The sequence below is a fragment of the Mesoplodon bidens genome, assembly GCF_964165515.1.
Source record: "Mesoplodon bidens genome assembly, chromosome: 15".
In the NCBI taxonomy this organism is placed as follows: Eukaryota; Metazoa; Chordata; class Mammalia; order Artiodactyla; family Ziphiidae; genus Mesoplodon; species Mesoplodon bidens.
In genome coordinates this window covers 76,498,221-76,519,377 of record NC_138171.1, presented here as the reverse complement: position 1 = coordinate 76,519,377, position 21,157 = coordinate 76,498,221, and the positions used below count along the sequence as shown (strand labels likewise).

At 42.3% G+C, this 21,157-nt stretch overlaps 1 protein-coding gene across 2 annotated transcripts in view; it reads right to left on the bottom strand.

Annotated features, from left to right (window-relative positions):
• SNAP25 (synaptosome associated protein 25) overlaps window positions 1–19,411 on the bottom strand; it is an 84,073-nt gene extending 64,662 nt beyond the window's left edge. For both annotated transcript variants that reach the window (XM_081256230.1, XM_081256231.1), the window contains exon 1: window positions 19,287–19,411. The gene's annotated coding sequence lies outside the window, so the exon portion shown is untranslated. The remainder of the gene's footprint in view (window positions 1–19,286) is intronic.
• Window positions 19,412–21,157: the final 1,746 nt, after the last annotated feature.

Genomic DNA, 21,157 nt, shown 5'->3' with positions numbered 1-21,157 from the left:
GAGAGGTGTAGAGTTTCTGCCACTCACCAATACTGACTTCAGAGCAGCAGAGTTCATACTGGCACTGATGCTCTATCGATAATGTTTTTCAAAGTAATAGCAGGGTTCCCATGAAGTACGATATAATGGCTCTAAAATGGAGCTGTGCAGCATCACTTTGCACCCCACATGCTCCCCTTTATATTTTTTTGCCATCTGGAGGCTGAAGTTCTGTGTTGACTGCTGTGGTATCCTCTCTGGGACCGCAGGAGCTGCAGACTCCTTCCCACTCCCCTGCTGGCAGGCTGGAATTAATGATTCCCTCCTTGTTCCTCACCCCACGCCATTTTATTTTTAAAATACCAACAACGGTAAAGTGGGACTTACATTTTTGTCTGATGCTTAAAAACAAACCATTTGATCCTGTTTGCTTGGGGCTCATGGGTGAAATCAGCCTTAAAATCACAAGATGCCACAAAGAGATGATTCTCCGATTCCTTTAGTAGGAAACCAGAAGTAGCAGGACCTGCCAAAACCCCTGACAGACACTGGTTGGAGGAGCACAGATCATGGGTGGGTGTGAGTTGAAGGTGTTTAAGGGTCTGGAGATTCAAGGATGTAGTGAGCTTGGAAAAAGTGGTCACAGGGCCCAGGGTAAGGGGGGCCTGGAGGATGTGAGGGACAGTCCACTATCCTTAGAGAGGGTTTGCAACACTGAAGGGACAGGAGTTAACTCACTAGAGCCAACTTGAGAACTGGGCTGGGGTTACAGTGAATTGAATGGAGCTTAGACTTGAAAATGGACCTGGATGAGAATCTTAGCTCTGTCATTTTCAAGCTGAGGGACTAAGGTAATTTTACTTACCTTAAATTACTCACTGAATCTCAGTTTTCTCAGCTGTAAAATGAAACAAATAATACCTTGTAGGTTGTCATGGGAATCAAATGAGATGATGTATGCAAAAACCTTAGCTTAATGCCTAGCAGACGGGTGCTGAATAAATGGTACCCAGTTGGAGCCCAGTGAATACATATTGAATAAATGAAGGGCTGAAATATCAATGTGCCAAAGCTGGAGACAGCTTTTTTGATGCTTGGGGTGTCTGGAGATGACAAGCTGCAAAATTGTAGCAGCCATTCTTGATGCTCCACCTGTATCACCGTGGTACTCACCTCTCCTGCATATTCTGAGAGCCTCTATGACAAGCATCTATGACTCGGTGCCTTAGGGATTTCTCCAGTCTCAGGAGTAGGCTTAGCCTCTTACAGGGCTGGGTGCAAGTTTACACTCCTGGGAAGAGCCCTTAGCCACTGAAGGATGGGAGTTGGTACATAAATACCCTAAATTCCTTGCCCTTCAGGTGGGGTAATTCAGGCATATTGTGCACTCCCTCTGAGAGAGGTCCTAGCAGGACTGAACCCCAGCAGGTGGTACCCTACACTCTGATGCCCCCTGTGTTTGCTTCTTTCCCATCCCATCTAGCTTCCCTGCTCACTGATCACCGCTTCCTAGGATCATCTCCCAAATAAAGTATGTGCACTACATCCTTCTCTCAGGGTCTGCTTCTGGGAGGACCCAACTTAAGAGAGCATTCTGATTAAAGAATTTAGAAGCCTTTACATTTTTAGTTTCTTTTGTTTTTTTGCTTTGGGGGTTCAGTAACCTGAAGCCGGTAGAGGATTGAACAAGTGGACAGCTCTTCTGCCTAGGGTGTGATGCTAGGAGTCTGCCATCTGATATCTGAAGTGATTTGAGAAAATGAACAGCCAGGTCTCAGAATGCTCTTTGAGAGTGCCTGACTAGATACCTGGGTGAGCCGGGCATTCTCTGCTAATCTATGGAAGAGCTAAGACGAAGGCTCTAGTGGGTCTGCTGCGAGGCCCCGATGCAGGTGCCTGGTTTGTTTCCGTGACGCAGCAGTGCAGCTGAAAAGGCTTCAGGGTTTTTTCCACTGTCTCATCCCTTGGGTTCCCATTTCCAAAGCACTCATTGGATAAAGGGTTGGCTGAGGATTGTTTCTACCATTATGGGGAGATCTTGCAATTATAGGTGAAATCAGGGTTTTCTTAAACAGGAGGGACTTCTGGAAGGACAGAGAAAAAACTTCAAATACAACTGCTTTTACCAAGACAAGCTCAAGTGAAATTTCAGATAAAGAAACATCATCACAAAACAGTAGGAAACTGATTTTTTTTTTCCAGTTTGAGCCCAGAAAGCCTTACTCATCCTCAAAGTTCAGAGCAGAAAATTTACCCTTTGACTTTCTCCTGAATTTACCAGACATCTGGGTCTGTGATTGCTTAGTTGCCTTGGAGAGATGCAGCAAGGTGTTCCAGGTGCCCTCTTGACCCAAGGATATCCAAAACTTAAGCCCAAGGGCTCCAAATCTGGCTGAGGAAGGAATTGGAAGGCTGACAGTGGCAGGGTTATAATAACGCCTGCCCAGGTTTCGTGCTTTGTGGAATTTAGTGGAAGTTATGCAGCCCCAGGATGGACAGGTAGAGCCTAGAGCCAGCCTCGGGCAGATGGAGGGGCTTTCTGTGACTTACGCTCCCAAGATTGGGGGGTTGTGGTAGATATTTTTACAAAAATGGCTGTAATAATTCCCCTCTCAGTATCCATAATCTTGGGTGGCCCCTCCCACACTGATTCTGTACTTGGCCATGTGACTTACTTTGGCCAATGGGACAATAGCAAATATGGCCTCACCAGACTTGAGAAGTGCCTACACCTGGTGGCTTGCCCTCTTGTGCTGTTTTTGAATGGTATGTGGTCTAGTCACCCCTATTGCCCTAGCCAAGAGCCAGCACCAACTGTCACTCATGGAAGTGAGAATGTCGTGGACCAACAAGACTCCAGCCAATCGACCAGCTGAATAAAGAACCGCCTAGGTCACCCACAGACCCATAAGCCATAAGAGGTAGTTGTTTCAAGCCGCTAAGTTTTAGGGTAAATTGTTACCTAACAAAGACCAACTGTTTCAGGGTCTCCTAGCTGTCACTGGTGCCTGAATGACATGAAGACACACCCCTCCCTCCACTCCATCGACTTCACCCCACCACGCCACCACCGAGGGGGCGGGAAGAGAGCTCAAACCCTGATGAGCCACCAGTAGAAATCTCAGGATGTTTTCATATCACTTTATAGCTGTTGCAAATATCTCAGAATATCATATTCTCAGCACCACTTTGAAATTATGGTAGTTATTGGACCAAATATTATTATTTAATGCTTAATTTTTAAAAGATTATATATTGCTAACCACAATTTAAATATTTTTATAACTATACTTTAATATAATTGGTTTCCTATGAAATCCTTTGTATTTTATTTTATACATTAAAAAGTACCACTCTGCAAAGGGATCCAAAGGCTTCCTCAGACTGCCAGGAGGGTCAGTGGGAAGAACAAAAAACTCTATTCAGATTAAAAAAAGAAAAAAAACCCGAAACTTGGTTGATCTATTTAAGGCAACCAATCTTGTCTCCAAATACTGACATAACTTAAGAAGACTAGGAAAAGTTGTGACAAAATAACCCAGGAAACTTCTAGCTGTATCTGATTCTGGCAGGATCACACAACCACCAAGAATGCCACAACTTTGGTAAGCAGTGGAAACAAACTCAAATGCCTACAGGTGTTGGGAGGATGTATGGACTGAAGCAGGTATATGAAGACATGTAGTGTTAGACTCTGTGGCAAATTGGAGAAGAAATACTCTGCCTTAAGGCATTCAGATTTTAAGATGTTTGCAAACTCAGCATTGGCCAAATGAAACAAATTTGTGGATCGTATTAAGCCTAGGGGTCATTAGCTTGTCATCCATGGATTAGGAGCAAAACTGAACATCTGTTCAATCTTCATCCTTTGAGCTGGCTCTGCCATCAACTTAAGTAGGTAGGTGATGTTTTCCAGGGCAATCAAATTTCTTAGGCCTCAGTTTATATATCCACAAAATGGTTACTTTAAAAAATATCATCTTCCTTTCCAGAGCTGTCATGAAGTTAAAAAATTAGATCATATTGGGGAAAAACTTGTAAAAAAAAACCAAAAAAATATCTTTAAACAAATACAAGTGTTTGGTAAATGACCTGATAAAAATTGTCTGTGTATATAGGACACATAATATGGCTTATTATGTCAACCTTGAACTTGGTTCTTCCCCAAACTGAATTGTGGCTCCAGCACATAACACATACTGTTCCGTGATGCTCCACACCATTGGTGTGGAGATTGGCATTCATTCAATTCATTGGTGTAAGCTTGGCACCTGGCCCAAGCTGGACCAATCAGAGCCTTTCCCTGAAATTTTTTAACATGGGGTACAGAAAATGGCAGTCCCTTTTCTATAGTGGATGTGCAAGGGGTACAAATTAGGTGTCCATGTTTCTGATATATAGAGGGAGGAAATGACTTTTTAACAAGAGAAAATGAAGTCAGTGTATAGAAAGAAGCACAGGGAGGAGGCAACACAAGAGCCTTGGTGGTGCTTGACTCAACTCAACTCAACCCTGGGTTGTTCCTGAATTCCAGCAACCTCTCTGCCCTTCCCATGGTTTGACTGTTTAACATTTACTCAGATTCTTTGAGCAATCAAACATCTTCATTTTTGCCTAAATCACTTATAGTTGGGTTTTTCTGTCATGTGCAAAACCCAAATAGACATAAGCAATATAGCCAATCATTTCAGGCCGCTCTACCTGGCAGCTCAGAATCATGGGAATGTTCCTAAAATGCTTTTATAAATGTTGGGTTACCATTTGAGGCTGGAGACCTCTGAGGGGAACAGCAGACTGAGAGATTTCCTGAGCAGGGTGTGGGCCTGTGCTGGAAAGAAAATTTGGAAAAGATGAGGCAGAAGTGGCAAGAAAGCACAATGCAGTAAAAGAGCACTGAACTGTGAGTCAGGAGCCCTGGCTGTAATGCTCACACTGTGACTTTGGTAAGTAATTTATCTCTGGGCCTAGTCATTTGTCATTTTCTAAAAAGTGCTAATTTGTATGTTCTGCCCTAGCAACCCAAATCTATAATTCTAGGTAAGATGAGGGCAAAAAAGAAAGGTGATGTGAGCCATCAGGATATTTTTCCCAAGGGCAATTGGTGCTCTGATCCAGAGCAGAAAACAAAAATTGCAGGATGAGTGGGAAAGGGTCAGGCCCCTTCTTGCACCTGTGGCAGTTTACTGAGGAGCCCAAAGCAAAAGCAACGGGAACTGCTTTATCCTTTGCACAGTGGGCACCATTTCCTCTCTGGTGTCCTTCAGAGGTTGCAGGCTCGGACTGAAGAAAGAAGGGACTCTCCTGTCATTTGGTGAGATTTTTATACTTTGTTAAGTTTTGGGAGCAAGATTCTGGGAGCCAGAGATTGAGTCATTGTTGCAGGGGAAAAAAGATAACAAAGGAGCCCTATGTCCCCCCCACACAACCCCCGTCTTCATTCTGTGGACACTAGTCTTCCTCATCCTTCAAACTCATTCTGATGGACAATAACATCCTTATAACTAGGTCAGAAGAGTGAGTGGAGACTTCTATCCAGTGCCCCAGGACCACACTTCTCTCTCCAAATACCTAGTCACAGCCTTTGTAAGGCAGAGAAGAGGGGAAACGCCTCATCCTCATCAGACCCAGTTCAAGATCAATGTGAACACTTGAAGGAGCTACTAAAGATCTCTAGGATATTGGTTCTCAAACTTGAGCATGCATCAGAATCACCTGGAGGTGATGAAAACAGAAAACTCTTCCCCCATCCCTAGAGTTTCAGACAGTAGGATGGCGTGGGGTCTGAGAATTGCATTTCTAACAAACTTTTGGGTGATGCCGATGTTGCTGGTCCAAAGATCACAGTTTGAGAACCAGTGTCCTAGAGTAAGGAGCCACTGATTCTGAAGGGAAGGTAATATTGCACTTGGGATCTTAAATTCAAACTCAAGTTCCGTCTTTTATTCGCTGTGTGGAAGGAGGATCCATTCTCTGCCTCTCAGACTCATTAATTCCTCCCTTGTCCCTTAAAAGAGGAACCTTCACTCTCTGGGAAGATTAGTATTAGGAAGATAGTTTCCACCATCCCTTCCACCCCTTCCTTTATTTGCCCTTCTAACCCCCAGCTTAAGTGCTCTGTGAGATGGGAAGTGGGCAGTGAGCAAGCATACCTCAGTCCTCCACTTGGCTTTTTCTTTTTCTTACTCATAGCAAGGTTGCATTTTCTTCTCCTCCAAGCTGCAAATCTTCTGAGGCATGTTCTGTGCCTTGGGAGGGGTGCGTGGGGGAGTAGGGGCAGGACCTAAGGTATTCTAGCTGTGCCTGACTACACTTATCTCCATAGTTCTTCCTCCTTTGGTGGCTCTCCATGTCTAGACTTGGAGAAGGACTAGGAGTAGAACTAGTCTGATTCTGGCTGCTGGTTCTAACCATTTTCTCCCAATCAAGCTTTGACAAAAATCCTGATATTTTCATCACTAACATATATATCAGTTGGTTCATGGAGGTGGAGAGAGGCAGCAATTAGCACCTTGGTAGGACCTTGACGAAACAGTATCCTCTCTGAGTCAAGTGTGGAAAATTATGTTCACCATTTAGGAGGTTGTGTAGAAATTAAATATAATACTACTAGCTACAATGGACAGTAATATAACAAGTAGAAGATAGTAGGTGCTCAAAAGACAGTGTGGATTTCAAAAATCTTTCCCAGCAAGCTCTCTTGTCCTGTAAGCCTAGATTTGCAGGAATTCTCCCAAAATTTGAGGTCAGTGCTGCATAGAGAATTGTTTTGGGGGCATTTTCCAACTTTGGAGGGGAATCATTCTGTGAATGCAGCCTAGGATCATACATTTTGCAGTTCACATAACTTGCTCTGTTATAAATATTTTATATTTATTGGTTTATATGAATATAGCTAAAGGTTTTGACAATGAGGTGATGCATGTAGGAATCTTGTACCTAAAGCTGGCTGCAAGCAAGAGTCTGTGTTTGCACCTCTCTGCCTATATGTTGTGTGCACATACAAAAACACACATGCAATATTTACTAAGGAACCCAACACTCCCCGACAAAAACCATTACACTCAATACAAAATGAAGCCAACAGATGCAGCTTCAATAAGGGTTCACTAAATAGCTCAGAGCAAAATTATTTTTCTTAAGCTAAAGAAGGGCAAGTTATTTTGCATATCATTTCTTTTTAACTCCTTAAGGGCCTTAACACCCAATGCATTAAGCAAGAGGGGACCAGTGTTTCATTAAAGCATAACCTGAGCTTCTTCATTTCCAAAAGTTATCCTGAAAGTCACAAAGCCAAAGCAGAGCTGCAATTCAAAGGCATTTTAAAAACCCTCCCACAAATAGAAAAATCCAAGACTGTTGACACATTTTCCCATTTTATCATCATGCTGCTCAAGCTAAAAAATAGTGTGATGGCAGGACCTGTTACTTCTTTAAGCAAAATCCACATTTTAAAGAGGAAAAGAAGCATATGGCCTGCAATAAGAACACTGGAAATCTGGCACAGCAAACAGCAGACAATGGAACATGATAACAACAGTTCATTCTTCTCTCCCAAGTGGAGGTAACAATACTTCACAAGTATTAGCTCAGAGTCACATAACAACTACAGGATGTATGCATGGCAGCTATTGCTTTCTTTGTACAGATATGAAAACTGAAGCTCAGTTCAAGTTAGGTAAGTTGGTCAGGGTGATACAACTGAAGTGGCAGAGATGGGCCAAGTATGCAGCCTTCTGACTCTTAATCCAGTGCTCCATGAGTTTGTCTGGATATTTAGTTTCTCCAGGTAGCTCATACCACCACATCTCACCTGACTTTTTAGTCCACAGGACTGAGTTCTTTGGATTTTGCTGACTCATGTTCTACATATCAGGAGCATACTTTCTATTAGAGGATCTCAACGGATTGTGTGCGACTCATGGGAAAATTCATGAGGTGGTGGGGAAAAACATGGGCTTTGCAGTCAGAGAGACAAGAATTCCAAATGCTTTTAAGGTTGCCATGGAAATTAAATGAGATAATGTATGCCAAGGGTCTAGCTCAGCATACTATGGGCATTCAATAAGTTAGTTACTTTTTTCTTATGGTCAACAAGTGGTACCTTCATTCTCAGCTGGAGAATGTAGGGAACAGAGTAACTGACCAGTGGTTTTAAAGTTGTTTCATAAGAAAGACTGGGGGGAAAAGTGCAACATTCAATGCTCCATTGGTAATGGCTTTTCCTCAGTGATAAATGGGACTGATTTACCACATCATGCCTCAGTTTACTTTTCTCTCCTAGGCAAGAGGACACTGGATGTTTGAAAGGATAGGTTAGAAATTGATGTGTTTGGAGGACATTTTCTAGGAAGCCAAATGAACATGGAGAGCTTGTATACACCATGCCACCAATTCTAACAGAGAAGCAGCAAATATGTGGCCTCAATGACAAGAGATGGCTGAAGCCACCAATCTACTTCCTGGTGACTATATGTCTCAGTGAACGTGTGAAGAGGGGCATCAAAAATATTCTTTCCATATTAATGAAAAGTAAAGAATTTTAACTGCATTATTTTATATACATTAAACAGCTTTGTTTTGTGTGTGAAATTGACCTAAATAGGTCATAGTCAATGGTTCTTCATTTCTTTATATAAACCTGCTTTTAGGAATGCTTTTCATGAGACTCTTCAGATTCTTCATTAGCATTTTAGCCCCTGATGCATAGGTGATAAAACAGCAGGTCAGAAAAACAAATTATTTGCCAAAGTTTGGCAGCTAGTTGGGATGAACAAAAGTGCTTCCTTGGGACATAATTTTATTCCAACATTTAGGGTGAATCTGTATTCCCAAGTTGTTCTGATCATAACATCTGACCAAAGAAGGAATTACTTACAGTGGTAGAATTCTTTTCTCTGCAAAGGGGTAGCTGGTATCCCCACTCACTCATTCTTTTCCTGTATAGCTGGTGTGTGACAGGAACTGTTATAGGTACTGAGGATTCAAAGATGGTTAAGATATTGCCCTTGCTCTCAAAGACTTTTATATTCTGTTAAGGAAGAGAAATGCATAAGTACAAAATTACAAAGCAATGTGATAGATGGGAGCATTGCTCATTGGTAAGAAGAGGTAAATTTTGAAAAGCAGGAGTTGGGAGACTAATACATTCTTCTATCTGATCCTGAATCTGTAAACTTGTTTAATGATAAGGAGTTTTCAGAGGAGGAACGTGGATTGGCTCGGGAGGTACTGTCATCCAAAAGATGCTGCCGTTTCTCTGTCATTCTATTCTTGCATTGCTTCACGAATGTTATAGTTGGGACTAGGTTTTCTAGACTAGGAGGTACCATGTTTCTTGAAGCTTGACCTGTTCTCCCCATGAGTGGTGGGGAATGGTCTATATAGGGAGAGACTGGGATACTGGAATATAACATGTACTGAAAGGAAATTTTAGCAATACTGCCACATAAATAGAGGCAAATTTATACAGGGGCATATCGTAGATATTCACTAAGTTCCTTGATGGCTGAGGCTGGTTCTTAATTTACATTCTGTTTATGACAGCAACCTTTCCATGGACACTGATCAGTCAGTAGAAACCTTTAGTCAATTGCATATTTTGGATAGACAGCCAAGTTCTTTTCTAAGTTGGGTTAATGTCTTAGAGTCTAAAAGGGATTCTATGTGAAACATGTCTTCTAAAATAATACCTCAAGAAGGGATGCCCATCAAAATGCACTGAGGGCAGAATCATTCATGTTTTATTCACTGCTCTATCTTCAGTAACCAGTACTATGTTTTCCTGGTACAAGACAGATGCTCAATAAATATTTGTTGAATTAATTAATTAGTGAAGAGTGCCTTAATGACAGCTGATTTATGTTTGAGGAATACAGAAATAGTCATCTTGAAACTGGAAAAAGTAGATATATTCAGCAATTTCTCAGGCATAAATTAGGAACACTATCTTGATTTCTAGTGTTATAATGAAGTTATAATGGACTTTCCTATCAAAATTAAAAAAAAATCACTCTACAGGACTACTGCATATTGAAATCTTTTGCCAGTGTTCTTTCTAGCAGACTTAACTGGCATTTATTTCCTTCTACTTTCTGTTTATCAATGGAAAAGCTGCAGTGTGATTTACCTGTAACTAGCTGTCAGTCCAACGTCAGACTGACTTCAGGGAAATTTAAGAAATATACTGTTTTGCAATTTGTCAGTCACTATTCTATGAAATTGTACAAAACACGAATAAAGGTGATTAGCAATTTGGTCTGAGATTTTCCATGGAAGGGAATTCTGTTCAACTTGCAGGACTCTATGAGCTGAAATGAGAGATTTCTCTAGAATAGGAATGAGGCAGGAGTACAGGGCGACTCTAGCCTCGGGGGGCACCTAAGAGGCTTCCACTTTCTTACATGTTGTCATCAGTAAAGGACAGAAACCACTCATTCAAGCCTGCAGGCATGAAAAGTCAGCTCCTAAGTTCAAAATCTACAACTAGGGTCATTTGGATATAGGAAGTGATGGGGAAGCCGGGACCAGATGGTCATTTTGTCAGACCTACCACTCTAGCAGGAAAATAACATTGCTCTTCAAGTATAAAATGGACCATCTTCAAGTATAAAATGAGGTGGGTCAGCAGAAAGTGCAAACAGTCTCAATTTAAGACATGAGAATTAGCCATCTTTGGGTAATAGGAACCAAATCAAATCAACAACAAAAACCTCAAAATAGAATAAAAGATAAGTAAGATCTTTTCATTTTCCCTTCACAGGGATCATAATTCAGCTTCTTTTACAAGCTAAGAGGATCAAATTTATTTTTCCATGACCACAGAAAGCAGTTCATAAACCTAGCACAGCTGTCATTCAGTACCAATCCGGTGTGAGCATTGTTAGTTCACTTTGAGTTTCTCCAGAATGGTTGTTAGGCATTTAAAAGGAAGTACTAACCCTTAAGCAGGATTTTCCCCATCTCTTTTTGGGAATGCAGATTTGTTCTCATCAGTTCATCACTACTGAAGCTAACCTCTGTGAGTCAGCAATAAGAAAATCAGTTAGCAACTCCTCTTGTCAGTGCTTTACTGTGATGGAACGATGCTGAAATCTGCAGCAAGAATGAATTTATAGCAACAAGGAGAACATGGCTTTTCTGGAACTTGTGTATTTAATTAATAAATATTGTACTGCCAACTGCTAGCCTCTGAACTTTATATCTCATAGGCTTTAAAGCTTCCTCCTCTCCTAGTCCCTTGTCCTTGAAGATTTTTTGTAATGTTATTTTACCACCACCTCTCCATCCTCCAGATTTTATTAGTTTTTGAGCTGGCTACTTAAATCATGTAACTCAGGTCATATGGAAATGTTACTTTTTAAGTACTTAAGAGCTCACAGACTCTTTAAAAGCTCCTGTTTCCCCTTTTCTAAGAGGCAGAGGAAAAAAGAGGAATGAGGAAATATCTAATAAATTGCTTTAAGTCAGACATAAAGACATGATCAAAAGGGGGTCTAGAAAGAAATTTTTTGTAACAGTTAATTAGGTTGAAAAAAGAATTATAAAAAGTTTAGGCAGGTTGTAGAAAATAGTCTGTTCCAGACAGTAATAAATCTGATTGAGAAGGAGGGGAGATCCCCATAGCAGTGATGACTCAGATCAGGGCTTTGAGGAAAAAGTCAGGATTTCTTAAGTCTGACCAGAAAGACTTCAGAAAGATGATGTCAAAGAAATTACTGAGGGAAAAAAAGAGAGAGATTGCAGAGGGTGCTGTGGATATAATTAATCTTACAATGAGGGAGGGAGTCAGGTCAGTTACTGAAGCAGTATTAAGGCAGTGCCATCTGAGACCACCAGGTCACTGGCCTCAGACTTACTACCTAGAGTTTTCACCACCGATATCATTGACTTCTGAATGGCATATTGGAAAACATTAGTTCAATTCTGCTGTCATTCTACAGATGAAGAAACTGAGTTCAATAGTGGTTGAATGACTTATTTAAAGAAACTGACAAGCAATTGCTTCAGGGCTAGATCCAGGTCTCCTGGCTCCTGATCAGCATCCTTGCCATCATGCTCAGCTGTCCAACTGAAAGGGAAAAGAGATTGCACAAAAAAAAAGAAAAAAATCATATACATTCTCTGTGCCTTATTTAGCCAGTATGAAAAATGTGGATGATGCAAGAGGTAGCAGAGTATATAATTAAGAGCTTAGACCCTGGAGTCAGACTGATTGCATTTAAATCCTGGCTCTGTTCTGTGATGTAAGTCAAGTTATTTAGGCTTTCTTTGCCTCAGTTTCCTCATCTGTAAAATGGAAATAATAATAGCACCCTGATTATAGGATTGTTATGAGGATTCAGTGAGCTAGTACAGGTAAAAACTTTTAGAATTAGTGGTTCTCTCTTCTCTCCCACAGACCTATTCTGATTACTCACTGCTTTGGGTATCTCTGCTCTAAATCAGATTTATGGCTTACTAAATGTTACCTAAATATCATATATGAAATGTTATCTAATATCATATATGACTATGGTTTGTATCATTCACTTGGAAATCAGAAACTGCTTGCACTTTTATATTGGGTGAAGTGCTTTGAGATCCTTGTGAAGAAAATTATGTAGAAACAAGTAGCTATTATTACAGCAATGACAGTAATTCTGAAGAGTTCATAGTGCAGACAGGGTTCTCTGGAAATTTCTCTGAAGCTTCCTTCCTCTTGAAAGAATAATTGTTTAAAACCTCTTTCTCTACTCATCATGTCCTGCTTCCTCAATGCTCTGTCATATCTCCTCCTTCCTACTTAATAACTTGGAAGGCCTTCTGCACTTGGTTTAATAACCACCAGTCTGACCTCCTAAAGCATCAAACGTCACTACCTCCAATTTTGCCCCAGGGAGTCAGCTTAGAAATCAACAAGTTATCCTAAGGATGTCTCTCCTGCCACTGTTTTGGTGAAGAACAGATGAGAATAGTCCCTTGACACTTCAGAGTGAGAATTGAAATAGCAACAAGATCTATGTCTGCAACTGCCATTTAGTCCTCCACATGAAGCCATTGACTCTTTCAGTTCAGCAGTTCTGTCAGGATTTGGAATTGTGAAGCTCTGCTGTGAGAGTAGTAACCACAAGATTAAAAATGAAATGGGTATAGTTCAGACCTCAAGCAAACCCTGGAGTGACGGTAATCAGCAAAAGTCAGCTAGGATGCTAGGATGGTAGGGAAAGAAATATGATATACTGCCCACCTCACCTCAGTTTTTCAAAATTTTACCATAGTATCTTTTTCTTTCTTTCTTTCTCTTTCTTTCTTTCTTTCTTTCTTTCTTTCTTTCTTTCTTTCTTTCTTTCTTTCTTTCTTTTTCTCTCTCTTTCTTTTTTCTTCCTTCCTTCCTTCCTTTTTTTTTTTCCAGTTTTAGCCACTTGAAGCTGGTTCTATGTATCATGCTGCCTGAAACATGAACAGAAAACCTGGCATCTTTTTTCATCTATCTAGTCAGTGTGTTTGACAGTGCAGAATACTCAGCGGGTCCAAGAGAGTGTTCTGCATGTTTATTGTTCAAGTGTACCTGCAGGACACCTCTCATCCCCAGATGCCTGATCCGATTTTCAATCTTCTTGGTAGGCACTCATCTTGAATAATTTGTTCTAGTCAATAATGCAAATTTGAAGTTTTTTTTTTTTGTAGTTTACCCAGCAATCCCACTACTGGGCATATACCCTGAGAAAACCATAATTCCAAAAGAGACATGTACCAAAATGTTCATTGCAGCTCTATTCACAATAGCCCGGAGCTGGAAACAACCTAAGTGTCCATCATCGGATGAATGGATAAAGAAGATGTGGCACATATATACAATGGAATATTACTCAGCCATAAAAAGAAACGAAACTGAGCTATTTGTAATGAGGTGGATAGACCTAGAGTCTGTCATACAGAGTGAAGTTAGTCAGAAAGAGAAAGACAAATACCGTATGCTAACACATATATACGGAATTTAAAAAAAAAATGTCATGAAGAACCTAGGGGCAAAACGAGAATAAAGACACAGACCTACTTGAGAATGGACTTGAGGATATGGGGAGGGGGAAGGGTAAGCTGTGACAAAGCGAAAGAGAGGCATGGACATATATACACTACCAAACGTAAGGTAGATAGATAGTGGGAAGCAGCCGCAGAGCACAGGGAGATCAGCTCGGTGCTTTGTGACCGCCTGGAGGGGTGGGATGGGAAGGGTGGGAGGGAGGGAGATGCATGAGGGAAGGGATGTGGGAACAGATGTATATGTATGACTGATTCACTTTGTTATAAAGCAGAAACTAATTAAAAAAAAAAAAAGAGAAATCTAGAAACAATAAATGCTGGAGAGGGTGTGGAGAAAAGGGAACACTCTTGCACTGCTGGTGGGAATGTGAATTGGTACAGCCACTATGGAGAACGGTATGGAGGTTCCTTAAAAAACTACAAATAGAACTACCATATGACCCAGCAATCCCACTACTGGGCATATACCCTGAGAAAACCATAATTCCAAAAGAGACATGTACCAAAATGTTCATTGCAGCTCTATTCACAATAGCCCGGAGCTGGAAACAACCTAAGTGTCCATCATCGGATGAATGGATAAAGAAGATGTGGCACATATATACAATGGAATATTACTCAGCCATAAAAAGAAACGAAACTGAGCTATTTGTAATGAGGTGGATAGACCTAGAGTCTGTCATACAGAGTGAAGTTAGTCAGAAAGAGAAAGACAAATACCGTATGCTAACACATATATACGGAATTTAAAAAAAAAATGTCATGAAGAACCTAGGGGCAAAACGGGAATGAAGACGCAGACCTACTTGAGAATGGACTTGAGGATATGGGGAGGGGGAAGGGTGGGCTGTGACAAGGCGAAAGAGAGGCATGGACGTGTATACACTACCAAACGTAAGGTAGATAGATAGTGGGAAGCAGCCGCAGAGCACAGGGAGATCAGCTCGGTGCTTTGTGACCGCCTGGAGGGGTGGGATGGGGAGGGTGGGAGGGAGGGAGATGCATGAGGGAAGGGATGTGGGAACAGATGTATATGTATGACTGATTCACTTTGTTATAAAGCAGAAACTAATTAAAAAAATGAATAAATAAACTTAAAAAAAAAAAAAAATAATGCAAATTTGAAACTTACAATTAACTTCTGGGTAGGACTTAGAAGCCCATGTACATACTGAAAGGTGGTCTTAATAGATGATTAAATGAAGACTGGTTACTAGTTTTTAAATTAATCATCCTTTCTGATAACAGTCTGCTCCCCTCTATTTCTGGAAGAATGTAAATTTAATTCCACTCAGTCAACAGCAATTCCAAGATACTAAAAAAGACATGGTTACTTTGTTATATCAGCTTCTGCTCAGAAATTAACTTTAGAGGATAAAGCACTAAGTCCTCAGTGTGGCATTCAAGGCCTTTCATAGACGGCTCCAACTCACAGTTGCAGCATACTCCCCTTTATAAGCGTCCCACTTCACCCAAATGGATGGGCAGTTTTACGGTTTGCTGACCATACCTTGGGCTTGCCTAACGTGCAGTTCTGCCTATGCTATAACTTTTACTTAGCAGAGTCCCCTCACCTCTCTCCAACCTCCAAAACCAGCTCAGGTCCTGCTTCCTGTCTCGGATCATTCTAGTCCACTGAACTATTGTCCTCAGAATTTGCATTCCTTATCTTTGGTCGCATTGACTTGGCAGGAATTACACACTCCCTCATGATTCTTCTTCTACTGTTTTATTGCACTTTCCTTCTGGTATTATTAATTTTTATTGTTTGTTGTTTTCATTAAGAGTACTAGATGTTAGGGCTTCCCTGGTGGTGCAGTGGTTGAGAGTCCGCCTGCCGATGCAGGGGACACGGGTTCGTGCCCCGGTCCGGGAAGATCCCACATGCCGTAGAGCGGCTGGGCACGTGAGCCATGGCCGCTGAGCCTGTGCTCCGCAACGGGAGAGGCCACAACAGTGAGAGGCCCGCGTACCGCAAAAAAAAAAAAAAAAAAAGAGTACTAGATGTTAAACTTATTGAGGTCAAAGACTATATAAGCATGAGGTTTTACATCCTCAGTGAGGCTCATTTATGTATCTAGTGCTCACTGATTGAGCAATATCTTCCAATCAGGTTGGTCCCTGCTGACAAGGGATGACACTGCAGAAATATATTTAGCACTGAGGTTGAAAACACCAATTGCCTTGTCTTTATAGAATTGTAAAGTAGTTCCATGATGTGAGAAAAATAGTTTATTCATAGTGCATCATATAAAAAGCAGATTTATCTATTTTTATCCTTCATGTCTCCTTTGTCAACCTCTTTCTCAAATTATCTCTCATTTCTCCTAATCGTCAAAACCCACACGCTCTGCTGAAGGCTGGCTGCTATGAGAAGAGGTGCTACTGGCAGACACATCAATCTTCTGGTTGATAACCATCACTCTGGACTCAACACCTAGAGTTTAGAAATGTCTTTATATAAGCTAATTCAGAGGCAGTTTGTATTGTGTTTGTGCATGTGTGGCCGTGCATGTTTAACGAAGTAAAAATAAAATTGTGAATTCTTGGGAGATTTACCATGGAGAGGTTAATAAGATTACAAATTGTTTCATATTCTGAATGCCAAGGTGGTAAAGCAGAAAATGTCAATGAGCAAACAAGCAGGTACCATTGGAGGGTCTGTGTGAGTGTTTCCTGGCACATCTCTATGTCCATCTGCTCCTGCCTCTGCTCACCATATTGCCCTGGATTGTTAAAATTTGAAACTTAAAATAGGAAATCTCTTGATTTTTTTCCTGAAGCTTATCAATAATGTAAATGTTAAATTCATGTTTCAATTACATTTTTAAAAAAACTTTTCAGTAAGCTATTAGCTCCATAATTGTGCACATCACCACTTCCTCCCAGATTTGTACCCTTTGCCAGCTTCACTGCAGTCCTCTACCTCTGCCCCCACTACCCCAGTCTTCCACTAGCAAACAAACCCAGCAGTAATTACTAATGTCCAAGCACATAATTCCGGCAGTGTTAGGCTTTTTCATTTGTCGCAACTACGCAGAGAGCTGTCTGGACATGCAGCATGAAGTCAAAGCATTTTTCAAGACTCCTACCCATCTTGTCTCCCCTCCTCCTATCACTGAAACACAGTTATTTATTTCATCTGCCGATTGCACAGTTGTAAAATTCTTCCATGCAGCTACATACTCTTGAATAATAATTTTACCTCCATATTCAGCAACAGATCTGTATATACTTATATGGAACCACATGGTTATCCGTAAAAAAACACTAGGAAATAAATAGCTGGGAATGAAAGTACCTTCTGTATGTGGACAGGGCATTGGAGCACCTCTAATATATAAATGATTGGAGTTAATGACTAACTAAACCCAATCCAAGATCTTACTTTAAGGCTTTTCAGGGGATCATGACAGCGTTTCTTTAATGTGCTATATAAACATTCTTACATATGATGCTATTACTCTTATTTAACAACTACTCAAATAGCACAGTTTTGTTCCTGGTCATTTTATATTGATTTTATCTATATCAAACAGCTGGAAATATCCTTGTGATAATTTTTGTTCACTCAGAGGCTCCAAACGTCAGAGTAGAAAATGGTTAAAGTACTTATCACTGCCTCAGCAAAATCCCACAATGCTGTAATGGAAATTGCAGTAGATCTTTAGGTCAGAGTCCAGTTTCAGTCTAACACCATGGTCCTTTCATCTGCATCACCCTGAAGGACACAGTTAGATTCCCCTGAGGAAAGCCAGTCTTAATGTTGTCAAAATCAGAAACTATCCTGAGATAACAAATGTCCATAGGAAATATTTCCCCTCACTGTGAAACTATGGCCAAAGAGGTTAAATCTATACCCTGTAAGATCTGTAATATTTCTTAGAGATGTATTTTTATGGGTATGTGCTTGTGTCAATGCCTAATTACAAGGATGGGAGAGAGGAAGAAGGATTCATTGTTAAAGTTGGTTCTGCTTAGTTCAACTACCCCTACATTTTTTATCAAATAGAAACATGTAGAAAGGTATATCGCTCCTATAAAGAGATTGTGTTGGCATCTTCATATATACCTCATTCATGACCACCCTGGATCTGTAGACAGATCTGTTCTGTGTTAAAATAAATAAATAAATAAAAATAAATAAACAAAACCCTTGATTTCTGACTGGAGGATAAATGCAGATTTTTAAAAATGTGTTTGTTTTTTACCTAAAGGGGGGGGGCGGGGAGGGGAGAGGGCAACACAGAAAATTTCCACAAGTAGACTTTTTTTTTTTTCTAGGCTATGCAGGAGCTAAGGATGGGAGCTGGTAATTGCTTCCAAAGGAGTCCTGTAGGCAGGATTTTGTTTTCTTTCTTTTTTTCTTTTAACCTACTACACCTGCTCTATTAGGGGTCTCCGTGAGACCTAAGTCTCAGAGAAGCAATTTGGCCTGCAGCCCTGGAACATCTAGCCCCGGCCAGGCATCTCTGCAGCAGGTAGGTGCGCCGGCGCGGCCGGACCGCTATCCGCGGTGCTGAAAGGTCGCGGGCGCCAGCGCAGTCCCTTGGCATTGCTGTCCAGGGTGCTGAGCGCTGGCCGCCGCAGTACGGAGGCGAGCCCGAGCCCCCGCCCCCCACCCCCAGCCTTCCGCAGAGCCCTCCCACCCAGCACTACCCGCCCGCCTCCCGCCAGCCTGCAGTTGACGTGGAGCAGGCGGCATAAATCAAGTCCGTGGGGCATGGAGGCTGCTGTGGCGGCTGCAGCTCAGCTTGCCTGGGGCGGGAACTCCCCCTTCTTTCGCCTCCCCAGCGCCCACACCCTGCCTTCTCCCTAATTCTTCCCTAGATAATAGCACCCTAACGACAAGTCATACTCGGGTCAGAACCACAGGGTTTGTTTGTCTTGATCTACAGAAACAAAACTAAACAAAACAAAAAAACAAAACCAAACGCCCAGCAGCCTAAACATCTCTTAAAACTGCATCGCAAAATGGAAGAGACAGACGGTCCCACTACTGTTTCAAGAGAGTAAGTTATTATTCCGCACGTATTCTTGCGCTTCCTCCCCATCGCTCCACCTGCACTGTTTCCATTCATCCCTTCCCCAAGCAGCTCACCTCGAAAATACTTTATAAAGCCCCGGGCGGGAGTCTAGCCAGACGCGCACACACGGAATACCGCACCCTAGGTGCACAAATTCTTGTATTTGCCCAAGCTCACTTGGTCTGCCCAGCTGTGGTCCCCTCTGGGTATGTAGCCATCTAGAGCCAGAACCACGACCTGGGGAGGGGGGCTCCTTACCTTGGCTTCTCCAGAGGGTGGTGTTCGCCCGGTCCGTGCAGGTTCCAAGTGTGGAGGAGCCGCCGAGCAGGGAGGGAAGGAAAGACAGCGCCTGACCTCCTCGAGGTTTCGTCTTCAATGCAACGTGAGCTCTGCCCTCATCAAAGATGGCCGTCCCTTTTGACGTCAGCAGCTTTTAATAGCCCTCTCCTGGAGAGGCGGGGAGGAAGTGTGTTGAGGGGAGGGCGGAGGGAGGATGGGGGCGGGCAGTGGGAGGGGAGGAGCCGCGAGGGGCCGAGCGCTTGACTCAGCTCCCAGTTCGCTGTACTGCGAACCTTTGTATTTTAGTCTTTTATAAACACCAGAACGGGACGATTCTTATGACTCCATTTTAATACCCGGTCACGGGCAAACTCATTTATCTCGCGACTGGTCATCTGATATTCTGTTTTTTTGTGTGTACGTGTGTATGTATGTGTATATGTGTGTGTGTGTGTGTGTGTGTGTGTAGTGATATATATGCAATATATTTGCGATTATATATACAAAAATTTTCCTCTGCTGAGTTCGTCTTTGGTTGAGTCATAGAAGGGGAAGGGAAGGCAGAGGAGGAGTAGACGGTAAGGGGGTGGGGGGAGATTTCAGCTACGATTTGCTTTTTCTAAAAAAGATAGTCCAAAGGGGCATCCCTGTCAACTCTCACCAGCTCCATATATGGCCAAGCTACGTGGGTTGCTATTTTTATGAGTGATTTCTTCATTTTATCAAAGTAGCATCGAGGCTTGGCGTTCGCCTTAATGCGGTCAGTTGGGGAGAGAGATTAGTACACGTTATTTTAAAGTACGTCAGAGCAATTATCGCTGAGCGATTTCAAAGGAATTGGGGGAAAGGGGAGGGAAGGGTAGTTAACCCAACCAGCGTGGGTTTGCTGGAGTTCAGAGCTTGGGGTTGAGAGTTGTTTGCGGAGGGCGAAATAGCTGACGCTGTTTGGGTTGAATCTGCAATCGGAGCCTGGGCTTTTATGTTGGGTTTCTTAGGAGTAGTTCACAGAGGCGCGTACACGCCTCCTAGGACTGACCAGACTTCGGGGGTGGGGGTGGGGGTGGGGGTGGGATAATGTGGGCGTCTGCGGCTTCAAGGATTGCTGGGACGCTACAAAATTCTGGTGCTTCATTCAGTGCACACACCCTGGGTACCAGTCGAGGCTGGCTTGGGGGCCCTCTGATGCTCAAAACAGGACGTGGGCGAGAAGCTACTAGTGCCGGTCATAGGAGAGATTAAAAAGAATAATCATAAAGCAATAATCCTGTCCTCCTTTGCTGTGTGCGTTAGGCGCCAAGGAAGGGGGGTCATATGCAAATGGTAGCAGCCTCTCGGATGATTCACAGGTGTTGGGGAGGCTGTTGCGGGGCACTCCGCGGGGAGGGCGGGCTGGGAGCGCGTGGGACGTGGGGGACCTCGGCTGAGGAGCTGTTTGTACTTTTCCGGGAAGGATGCCTCTCGAGTCGTGCCTCTCAATGTTAAAACTTGATGGCTTCTTTTAGGCAATGGAAAATCCTTGCCTGGGGCGGGGGAAACGAACATCACCTCCCCGACCCCAACACACACCCCTGCTCTGTGGGCTGAGAGCAAGCTTAGGTTTTTAACTGCACGCGATGAGAGAGAGAGAGAGAGAGAGAGAGAGAGAGAGAAGGGAATGGAGAATGAATCCCAGGAAAGAAAGGAGGAAAACAGAGTTTTAATGGGGGCATTTATAGCGAGCAGAGCTGTAAGAATTTAATAAACAATGCCTTTAATTTAAATAAGTAGAAGTCACTGTTTCTTTAAAGATTCCTTGACCCAAAGGGTATTTTGAAATATTAATGTTTTCAATAATAATTAATGAATAGTGT